At 46.2% G+C, this 12,355-nt stretch overlaps 1 protein-coding gene across 1 annotated transcript in view; it reads left to right on the forward strand.

Annotated features, from left to right (window-relative positions):
• Window positions 1–12,355, forward strand: part of LOC124804965 (cyclic AMP response element-binding protein A-like) — a 676,877-nt gene that overhangs the window by 499,168 nt on the left and 165,354 nt on the right. The gene's annotated exons all lie outside the window — the stretch shown is intronic.

Raw genomic sequence — 12,355 nt, forward strand, 5'->3', positions numbered from 1 at the left:
GAGAAAATAAAATTGTCATTCTTCAGCAATTCAATAACTCTCGCGTGCAATGAAGTACGTGAGTCACAACCTTCTTATTCGAACTAACTGGGTATTTCTTAACCTTTGGACCTCTGAGTCTGTATAAAGTACAAAGGGCTTCATTCCTTTTCATTCCTCATTGTTTTTCCCAACGTGTACTGCTCGAGGGATTTTATTCGGTTTTACGTTTCTTTAACGACTTCTGAAAAGGCATCATAAGCAAACAACACAATGCTTAGTCTTGTGCCATGAAGTCGTTATGGGGTCGCATTGTGAAGCTTGCGTCACACTGCATAAATTTTACAAGCGCAGCCGCCTAGAAAAATGTTGGTGCATTTCCTGGTATTTCTTGTAGCAACAGCGGCAAAGCGGATATTACTGGCAGTGGCTGTACATTGCATTGCAACTCTTCAGCTTTCTGCTGTAATCAAAGAATAAGAGGAGCTAGGGTGTATCCCTAAAGGGAAAACGTACAACCTTACCAGCTGCAGAGAATGCACATTAGATTTCTAATCATGGAATCATCAAACATATAACACCATATCTCGTAAGCTGTCGAACTCACTGAAATGGTTTTTTCCTTCATTGATTACCAGAATATCCGATCTTTCCAAAGCTTCCTATCGTACTGCATTTCCTATGTACATCGTCGGACAAAAAATGTGAAGCACCAAGAAGACATGGTCGGATATCTGTGTAACTTCATACACATACACACCATCGGCTGGTATGTAAATGATTAGAGCTGCAGTTCCTCTGTGACAGATCAGCTACCAGAATGAAATAGCGTTGTTCGTGTTTAGTGTTGTTACCAGGCCTGGCGGGCTATACAAGGCGAGCGAACACGGTCAGATGTTGAGTGACCTGAGGAGATGCTCATGTGACACAGCGATATTAGCTACTGGCGGAATCTGAAAGGGGGCTCAATGTGGATCTCAGTGTGGCCTGCTGGTTTAATCTTGCATACAGATGTGACAGTGGGCCGGTGACTGACTGCTTGGGAACCTGAGGGCAGACATATTCGTCAGGGTTCCAGCAGGACAATGCGATAACCACACGTCCAGTATTGCTACAGAGTAGCTCCAGCAACACTCTTCTGAGTTTAAACATTTGCGCTGGCCTCTAAACTCTCCAGACATGAACATTATTGAGCACATCTGGGATACCTAGCAACGTGCTGTTCAGAAGAGATCTCCACCTTTCGTACTATCACGAGTTTATGAACAGCCCTGCAGGTTTCATGGTGTCAGTTCCCTCCAGCACTACTTCAGACGTTAGTCGAGTCCATGCCACGCCCGTGTTGCGGTACTTGTGTGTGCTCACGGGGCCTTACACGGTGTTCGGCAGGTATACCAGTTTGTTTGGCTCTTCAGTGTGTATGTCAAACTATTCTGTGTGTTCAGACCTCCATTAACTGTCTGCACTGAGGAACAGCATCAAACGCTTTTTGGGAAACACAGAATATGGAATCCGCCTGTTGCCTTCAATCTATGGCTTGCAGGATACCATGTGAGAAAAGGGCAAGCTGAGTTTCACGTACGTGCTGCTAAGACACACGCGGATGATGCTGTAGTATACAGAGAAGTTGCAGCATTATAAAATAGTAGCGAAATGCAGGAAGATCTGCAGCGGATAGGCACTTGGTGCAGGGAGTGGCAACTCACCCTTAACATAGACAAATGTAATGTATTGCGAATACATAGAAAGAAGGATCCTTTATTGTATGATTATATGATAGCGGAACAAACACTGGTAGCAGTTACTTCTGTAAAATATTTGGGAGTATGCGGGCGGAACGATTTGAAGTTGAATGATCATATAAAATTAATTGTTGGTAAGGCGGGTACCAGGTTGAGATTCATTAGGAGAGTCCTTAGAAAATGTAGTCCATCAACAAAGGAGGTAGCCGGCCGGTGTGGCCGTGCGGTTCTAGGCGCTTCAGTCTGGAACTGCGTGACCGCTACGGTCGTAGGTTCGAATCCTGCCTCAGGCATGGATGTGTGTGATGCCCTTAGGTTAGTTAGGTTTAAGTCGTTCTAAGTCCTAGGGGGGTGATGACCACATATGTTAAGTCCCGTAGTGCTCAGAGCCATTTGAGCCCAACAAAGGAGGTGGCTTACAAAACACTCGTTCGGACTATACTTGAGTATTGCTCATCAGTGTAGGATCCGTACCATATCGGGTTGACGGAGGAGATAGAGAAGATCCAAAGAAGAGCGGCGCGTTTCGTCACAGGGTTATTTGGTAAGCGTGATAGCGTTATGGAGATGTTTAGCAAATTCAAGTGGCAGACTCTGCAAGAGAGGCGCTCTGCATCGCGGTGTAGCTTGCTGTCCAGCCTTCGAGAGGGTGCGTTTCTGGATGAGGTATCGAATATATTGCTTCCCCCTACTTATACCTCCCGAGGAGATCACGAATGTAAAATTAGAGAGATTCGAGCGCGCACGGAGGCTTTCCGGCAGTCGTTCTTCCCGCGAACCATACGCGACTGGAACAGAAAAGGGAGGTAATGACAGTGTCACGTAAAGTGCCCTCCGCCACACGCCGTTGTGTGGCTTGAGGTGTATAAATGTAGATATAGATGTAGATGACATTCGTAAAAAATCGGGACAACCCATCTGGACATCTGGCAGCACCATCAACGAGGCTCGCCTGCTCGATGCTTCCGAAAGGAAGTCGTGACTGGGCGTCCCCACCTGTGGCTTCCCGCAGTCCGTCCCCGGGCCAGATCGGAACTTCTGTCACAGTACTCCGTTGCAGCCCAGGCGCCACCTGGCTTTCTCTCGCGGCCCCCGCCTGCCTACCGACAGCCTGGAGGAGGAGGTGCGAGGCGACGCATTCGCCGCGCGCGGCCTTTGGCGCTTACTGTCTCGTCGGCTCGCCGTATTACCCATTTGGTCGGCGCGCCGCAGCGCAGCTCGCCCGACTGTTTTACATGAAAATGCCGAGGCTTGCGCACTCCACTCTCCGCCTCGCCATTGCGGCTGTCGTTGCTTCACGACAGGTAACAATGGCTGGCTGGCCGCGTCTTGCAATGCATCGCGGGAACAGTTGGTGCTCGTGTGACAGTTCTCTCTTGCTTTATTCCATTCGGTACTTTCTATCAGATATCAAAAATGGTTCAAATGGCTCTGAGCACTATGGGACTTAAGATCTGTGGTCATCAGTCCCCTAGAACTTAGAACTGCTTAAACCCAACTAACCTAAGGACATCACACACACCCATGCCCGAGGCAGGATTCGAACCTGCGACCGTAGCGGTCACGCGGTTCCAGACTGAAGCGCCTAGAACCGCACGGCCACACCGGCCGGCTTATCAGATATCGTAAAGGTGCGTGTAATTGGCGAGCAACATGATCGCGCGAGCGGCTCTTGAGCCTCTCAGCCCGTATGTGTACACACACCTCAAGCAAACGCCTTAAAAAAAGATGTTGTGGTCTCCAATCCAAAGACTGGTTTGGTGCAGCTCTCCACGTTAGTCCTTCCTCTGCAAGCTGCTTCATCTCTGCATAACTACCGCAACTAGCATCCATTTGTACCTGCATACTTTATTCAAGCCTTGATCTTCGCCGGCCGCGGTGGTCTAGCGGTTCTAGGCGCTACAGTCTGGTACCGAGCGACCGCTACGGTCGCAGGTTCGAACCCTGCCTCGGGCATGGATGTGTGTGATGTCCTTAGGTTAGTTAGGTTTAATTAGTTCTAAGTTCTAGGTGACTGATGACTTCAGAAGTTAAGTCGCATAGTGCTCATAGCCAAGCCTTGATCTTCCTCCACAATTTTCACACTGTCACACTCCTTCCATTACCAAACTGACGATTTCTTGATGTTTCAGGATGTTTCCTGTCAACCGATGAGTCCTTTTCGTCAAGTTGTGCCTAAAATTTCCTTTTGTTCCAATTCGAGCCACTAAATGGTTCAAATGGCTGTAAGCACTATGGGACTTAACATCTGAGGCCATCAGTCCCCTAGACTTAGAACTACCTAAACCTAACTAACCTAAGGACATCACACACACCCATGCCCGAAGCAGGATTCAAACCTGCGACCGTAGCGGTCACGCGGTTCCAGACTGAAGCGCCTAGAACCGCACGGCCACACCGGCCGGCTTATCAGATATCGTAAAGGTGCGTGTAACTGGCGAGCAACATGATCGCGCGAGCGGCTCTTGAGCCTCTCAGCCCGTATGTGTACACACACCTCAAGCAAACGCCTTAAAAAAAGTTGTTGTGGTCTCCAATTCAAAGACTGGTTTGGTGCAGCTCTCCACGTTAGTCCTTCCTCTGCAAGCTGCTTCATCTCTGCATAACTACCGCAACTAGCATCCATTTGTTCCTGCATACTTTATTCAAGCCTTGATCTTCCTCCATAATTTTCACACTGTCACACTCCTTCCATTACCAAACTGACGATTTCTTGATGTTTCAGGATGTTTCCTGTCCACCGATCAGTCCTTTTCGTCAAGTTGTGCCTAAAATTTCTTTTTGTTCCAATTCGAGCCACTAAATGGTTCAAATGGTTGTAAGCACTATGGGACTTAACATCTGAGGCCATCAGTCCCCTAGACTTAGAACTACCTAAACCTAACTAACCTAAAGACATCACACACAGCCATGCCCGAAGCAGGATTCAAACCTGCGACCGTTGCAGCAGCGCGGTTACATACTGAAGAGTCTAGAATCGCTCGGCCACAGCGGCCGGCTTCGAGCCACTGCCTCATTAAATAATCTGTCCATGCACGTAATTTTCAGTATTATTCTGTAACACCGCATTTCAAAACCTTCTGTTCTCTTCTTGTCTCAAATGCTTATCGCCAACGTTTCGCTGCCATACAAAGCTACATTCTGTACAAATACTTTCAGGAATGACCTTCTGAGCTTTAAATCTATATCCAGTCTTTACAAATTTATCTTTTGCAGAAATGTTTTTCTTGTTATTCCTAGTCTCTACTTACGCCATCGTCATTTATTTTGCTGCCCAATTATCGAAACTCTTCGACTACTTTTAGTGTCTCGTTTCCTTATCTGATTCCATCAGCATAACCTGATTTGATTCGACAACATTTCATTATCCTTATTTTCCTATTCATCTTATGATTTCTTTTCAAGAGACTGCGCATTTCGTTTAGATGCTGCAGCAAGTCTGTATGTCATCGGCAAGTTTCTTCTCTACGACCTTTAATTCCTTTTCCAAAGTTCACTTTGGTTTTCTTCACTACTTCCTCAATGTGTCGATTGTATAACATCGAGGAGAGGATACAATCTTCCCTCACTTCCTTCTCAAGTGCGTCTGGTTGCTGCACAAATTGTAGATAACTTTTCGCTCCCTGTATTTTACCTCTGCCAACTTCTGAATTTCAGATTGTGTATTCCAGTCAAAAATGGAAAAAGCTTTCTGGAAATCTACAAACGCTATAAACATAGATCTGACTTCCTTCACTCTGTGTCCTAAGATAAGGCATAGAGTCAGTATGGCATGCTCCTACATTTCTCCGGAACGCAAACTGCTGGTAACCAAGGTCGGCTTCTACCAGTTTTACCATTCTTCTGTAAATAGTTTGCGTCAGTATTTTGTTGGCATGGCTTATGAGACTGACTGCTGTCGGCACTTGCTTTCTTTGGAATTGGATGTATAACATTCTTGTCTCGCCACTACAGTCTTTATATACAAACAATATTGTTAGACTGCTTCAAAAATATTTCAAATGGCTCTGAGCACTATGTGACTTAACTTCTGAGGTCATCAGTCGCCTAGAACTTACAACTAATTAAACCTAATTAACCTAAGGACATCACACACATCCATGCCCGAGGCAGGATTCGAACCTGCGAACGGAGCGGTCGCTCGGCTCCAGACTGAGTCGCCTAGAACCGCACGGCCACTCCGGCCGGCTAGACTGCTTCATTCGCTTTATTTTTAACTCCATTACGCATCTGAATGGTCAGTCGATCATCATTAATATACTCTTAGGTGGTCCAAGTCGCTTGTGACATACACACGTGTTGTTTATTTGGCTGATAGCGCTGTGACAGGGAGGTTAAGTGTCATCTTGCATGCATATCCTGGCGAATTCATTTTCCGTATGCTCCTTAGTGAACTCCACGTGTTTGTCACTACACACTTTTCAGTGTTACAGTAAAAGATATGTGGTGATAAACACACGGAGTTGAGAATGGCAGCGTGCAACAAATTTATTTGCCCACGCGCATGGAAGACCACACATAACCTCCCTCCCACAGCACTGTCTGCCAAGTACACAGGATGTGCGAATGTCGGAAGCAAATTCGAGGTCGTAAACATATCTTAATCCACCTGAAGACGATGATGTCATGGCCTTCGGAACTCTTGGTGGTATGAAAAAAAGTGACTGAATAAGTAACCTTTTGTGTACTATCTAATCAGTCGGACCCCTTGACGAATAGCCCATTATGGACGACGTATTTGTTAATACTAAGGTTGGTCTAAACACTGCTGTGCTTTATTAGACATAGTCCTACTGGAAGTGGTGTGCTGTTGCCTTCCTGCGGCCTACGAAATGATTTACGCAACCTGTTACAGGCAGGACCGACATCTTAATGTGGACCGCGAACCATGAACTCGAAATTTTTCTCAATAACGAACGGTGACAAAGGTCAAAGAAGCGGTGACATACAAAAAGGATACAAATGAGGGTGATAAACGCCTGACATTTGCATATGTAGTATGGCTCTTTCCCACTGAGTCACTGGTGCTGTTGATACAGTGTTATTAAAGAATACGAGAGGTGCAGCTTGTCAGAGCGCGCTTACACACACACACACACACACACACACACACACACACACACACACACACACAGAGAGAGAGAGAGAGAGAGACAGACAAGCGGTTATGGTTCATTTCAGCAACAAGTAATTTCCTGACGCTGGGGTGGAGCATTGCTGAAGTCGTGAAAACGGAGCATGATTACTCTACGGCACCTTTAGCTCATATTCAGGCGTCAAAACACCTCCATCTCACTGTTAATTATTAACTATTAAAGTGACTTTTTACACCACAATAATGTGCGAACGTCAACACATTACACTTAATGAAAACGACAAACGATCGTAACATGAAACGATCATCCCCGAGCGTACACGAAGATGAAGTATTGTATGTACAACAGAACATAAACAAACAGTTGCTGCCTAGACACGATGCTACTAACAGTTCGTTCCGGATCGAGGTTTGCATGAAAACGTTATTCTTTGTGGTGTCGGCGTAAAATTCACGGATGAGCAGACATTTACGTACTGCTGCCCATTAAAATTGCAACGCTATGGCAGATAGCAAATAACGATTTTTTACTTTGCGCGTATTGTGTAGTACGAAGACTACATGATCAAATTTGTAGGTGTTCTGGTGGTTCACTGAGCGCTAATCTAGTAGATCTACGATTTGTGGTAGCAACAACGGCTCTAATGCTGTTATGCATAGCGTCAAACTGAGACTGGACAATAGGTACGGGTATGCGCCTCCATGCTGTTTCAACTCTTCGCTAGAGGTCGGCAGTGGTAGGAGCTGGTAAGTGGCGGTATGCCTGTGCGTCTACAACCCACGATCAGGTGAGATCAGTGGGTGAGCGGTCTGGGGAACGTGCTGGCCACGGCAATGGGTTGCGTTGAAATGCTAATCATTTGCTTGTCTAAGCATGCAATACGCTTCATGCCAAATTGACGTTTCCTGCCGGCCGCCTTCCTGGTGTCGCAGTCTTAATGCAGAAAAACCTGCATGTAAACACATCGTTACACCCTTTGACCATTTTTTTCTTTCTCCACGTACTACCTATATCCATTTCAGCTTAGAGTAACCGAACCCAGGAAGGTATGACAGATTACAAACTGCAGTTTTCTGGGTTCGGTAGTTGGACGGGCAACAATTAATCCCGGCACATAGAGTTACTTGACATTAAACAGTCGCGCTGTCTCCACAGCGCACGGGCTCGATCAGCGAAAGGGTCACGTAGCCACCCCAATAGGACCGAGCAAAGTATGAAATTATGGAAAACTAGCCACCGTCATGCTGATTACCTCTGATGACGTGAAAAGAACCGTTTCTCTCTACGCCTACAGCTATATTGCAAGTCAACGCGCGCCATGTTGTGGAGGACGCACATTATAAGTGACCCATTTCTGGTCCAGGTCTTTTCCCATTCCAGTCGTGGATAGCCACATTTCTCTTCTTTTAGCTTCATTTTCACTACGTGAGAGGTAAGCTGGGAGAAGTTATATGTTTCTTGTGTCGTGCTGGAACGTTCTCTCTCACCCATTCGTAGGCTGGTCCCGGCGGAGTTTCGAGTCCGCCCTCGGGCATGGGTGTGTGTGTGTTTGTCCTTAGGATGATTTAGGTTAAGTAGTGTGTAAGCTTAGGGACTAATGGCCTTAGCAGTTAAGTCCCATAAGATTTCACACACATTTGAACTTTTTTTTTTAAGGTGGCTAGAGACAGCCGTCTCGAAACGCGAAGCTTTGCTTTGAACCTTCCTCGATCTTGCATTAATCCAACTCGATGAAAATCCCATACTGACACACAGTTGTGAAAGTCAAATACAGAGGTTAGAAACTGATGTTCTACTACTCTAGTACTACAAATTCTTGAGTACTCTTCGTGAGTCTGGTACCCTCATCAAGACTGACCAAAGGAAGAGTCACAAACACATTGCCTTACAAAAAGAGTGAAGCATGGAGAAAACATGATCCGATGTCAAAGTGACATCGTATATACGCTTTCATACTTACATCGCGGGTATGTAAATGATTGGAGCTGCAGTTCTCTGAGATAAGTGGAATGAAAGTGGAATGACTACCAGAGTGTGTTAGTGTTGCTCGTGTATATAAGGGGTGTCAACAACATTAAATTTTCAGCAGTCTCAGCGGTAGACATAGACATGGTACATACTCGTGTGAGACAATATTATCAGCACCTGACAGAGTTTGAAAAGGGTCATGGCACTCGAATCGTATGATATCCAGACTTTTGGCGCTGTGTTGAACTGCATGGCAACCTGAGAGCTGGCATACTCGTCTTCAACTTTTCAGTGGACAATGTCTGACAACCACAAGTGAGGTTCGCCACATTGTGCACAGAGCACATCGTAATCCCTTCACATCTGCGCCTACCCTCCGAGAACAAGTAATGGACTCCCTTCAACATTCTGTGTCATCCGGCATCATTGGTCGCAGAACTGCAGCGACCAGATTAGGGAATTATAATGCCATGCGTAGCCTACCGTTAACACAGCCTTTGGAGTGGTGCCTCGTGCGGGAAGCATGGATTGCTGACGAATGGCGCCGCAGTGTGTTCAGTGATGAATCGTGGTTCTGCACTACCCCGAACGACCATCGTCAGCGAATATGGTGGTGACCTAGCGAGAGGTCCGATTGTTCCACTGTTTTGGACAAGCACAGCAGTGTTAGTCCTGACGTCATAGTGTGGGGAGCCACCTGGTGTGACTTCAAGTCACGACTGGTAGTGATTGGGGGAACTCTTGACGGCTCAACAGTGCAATGGTACATAACAGACAGCTTTGATCCTCATGTGTCACCTCCCATTCGGCAGTATCGTGGTGCCATTTTTCAACAGGACAATACTCATTTAAGCATGGCAAGTGTCTCTATGAAGTGTCTGAGTGATGTTGAGGCACTCCCGTGAACAGCAAGATCCACAGGCCAGTCTCCGATAGAACACATGTGGAACCAGCTCGGACGTCAATCCCACCCAGGGTCAGTATCAAGGATATGAAAGACCAGCTGCCACAGTTGTGAGCTAGCTTGTCCCTGAGGATATAACGGCTTTCTGACATCCTTCGCTACCTAAACGGTAGATGCATCCAGATATAGGGCGTGCTACGTCATGCTGGTAAGTGGGCTCAAACTGACAAGTTCTTCGTAAACTTGACCCGATTTTGCAATGTCTGAAGTAACCACACATACCTTCTCAACCCATAAAGTTTCATTTCGTTTCCTCGTCGCCTTTCGGGTGATTAACTTTTTTGTCAGTAAATGTAGTTCGAAGAATAGCAGAACGATTTGTGAGAGGTTCACTTAGTAGAAACGAGAGCGGGTCCAGGAAAGGTCATCAAACTTCTGTGCCACACATTATAAGAGCTGTATTGCGCATCATGATGTTTGCTGTTAAAATCCAAAGAGCGTACATTCCAAGAAAAGTCAACCAACATATTGCTCCCTCCTGTGTGTATCTCGTGGAAATACGGTGGAGGTAAAAGTAGCGAATTCTGGCTCATACGGAATCTTACCTACAGATGTCTATCCCACGTGCCAGTGGCGAAAGGAAAAGAAAATGGCGTAGAGAATCGTTGTGCCAGAAATACTTTCCGCCACACATCGCAAGATGGTTTGTGGAGTCTAGTTGTAGATGAACAATACTCCCTTAGAATTGAGCCCACTTCCTTCTGCATAGCAGTATTTGTTTGGCAAATCTTCTGGTCCAGACTGTATACCAATTAGGTTCCTTAACAATCATATACAACCGTTCGCTCAACGAAAGATCCGTACCCAAAGACTGGAAAGTTGCACAGATCACATCAATATTCAAGAAAGATAGTAGGAGTGATCCATTAAATTACAGGTCCATATGGTTAACGTCGATATGCAGCAGGATTTTGGAACAGATATTGTGTTTGAACATTATGAATTACCTCGAAGGAAACACAGTCAACATGGGCTTAGAAAACATCGTTCCTGTGAAACACAGCCAGCTCTTTATTCACATGAAGTGCTGAGTGCTATTGACAAGGGATTTCAGATCGATTCCGTATTCCTGGATTTCCGGAAGGCTTTTGACACTGTACCACACAAGCGGCTCGTAGTAAAATTGCGTACTTATGGAATATCGTCTCAGTTATGTGACTGGATTTGCGATTTCCTGTCAGAGAGGCCACAGTTCTTAATAATTGACGGAACGTCATCGAGTAAAACAGAAGTGATGTCAGACGTTCCCACGGGTAGTGTTACAGGCCCTTTGCTGTTCCTTATCTATATAAACAATTTTGGAGACAATCTAAGCAGCCGTCTTAGGCTGTTTGCAGATGGCGCTGTCTATCGACTAAAAAAGTCACCAGAAAATCAAAACAAATTGCAAAACGATTTAGAAAAGATATCTGAAAGGTGCGAAAAGTGGCAGTTGACCCTAAATAAGGAGAAGTGTGAGGTCATCCACATGAGTGCTAGAAGGAATTCGTTAAACTTCGGTTTCATGATAAATAAGTCTAATCTAAAAGCCGTAAATTCAACTAAAAATCTAGGTATTACAATTACGAACAACTTAAATTGAAAGGAACACATAGAAAATGTTGTAGGAAAGGCTAACCAAAGACTGCGTTTTATTGATAGGACACTTAGAAAATGCAACAGACCTACTAAGTAGACTGTCTACACTACGCTTTGCCGTCCTCTTTTAAAATACTGCTGCGTGGTGTGGGATCCTTACCAGATAGGACTGACGGAGTACATCGAAAAAGTTCAAAGAAAGGCAGCACGTTTTGTATTATCGCGAAATATGGGAGAGAGTGTCACAGAAATGATACAGGATATGGGCTGGACATCATTAAAAGAAAGGCGTTTTTCGTTGCGACGGAATCTTCTCACGAAATCCCAATCACCAGCTTACTCCTCCGAACGCGAAAGTATTGTGTTGACTCCGGCCTACATAGGGCGGAACGATCACCACGATAAAATAAGGGAAATCAGAGGTCGTACGGAAAGATATAGGTGTTCATTCTTTCCGCGCGCTATACGAGATTGGAATAATAGAGAATTGTGAAGGCGGTTCGATGAACCGTCTGCCAGGCACTTAAATGTGATTTGCAGAGTATCCATGTAGATGCAGATGTAGTTTCATTTAAAAATCTCTTCACAGTGATATCCCCAGGTATTGGGCAGTAGTGGTGTTCTAGTGACGGACTGGCGATTCGGGAGGGTTCGCTCAGAGGTGCTGAGACTGGAGACTTTGCTCATCTGCTGTCCAGCTGATTTAGGCCTCTGATGAGAACAATGTGGACGGGAAGCCAGTCTGGAGTCTTAAGGAGCCTCTCGCCTGTGACGTCGGCGTGACGCGGCCGGCGCGGACGGACGCTGTGCTGGAGAATGCTGGAGGTCTGGAGCGGCGGCCGCGCCGTCTCCTGCACGTGTCCGTTAGGCGGCCCACTTCCGGCGCATTCCTCGAGTGCGCGCCAGTTGCAGCTAGCCTATACCGGCGGGCGTCTCCACTTACCTCTCATTAGAACACCGCTGTCAGCCCAGGGGGCACAGCCGCCCGGGACGTCCACGACCACCTGGCGAATAAGTCGCGCCTTTCC

Source organism: Schistocerca piceifrons, chromosome 7 (assembly GCF_021461385.2).
Source record: "Schistocerca piceifrons isolate TAMUIC-IGC-003096 chromosome 7, iqSchPice1.1, whole genome shotgun sequence".
NCBI lineage: Eukaryota > Metazoa > Arthropoda > Insecta > Orthoptera > Acrididae > Schistocerca > Schistocerca piceifrons.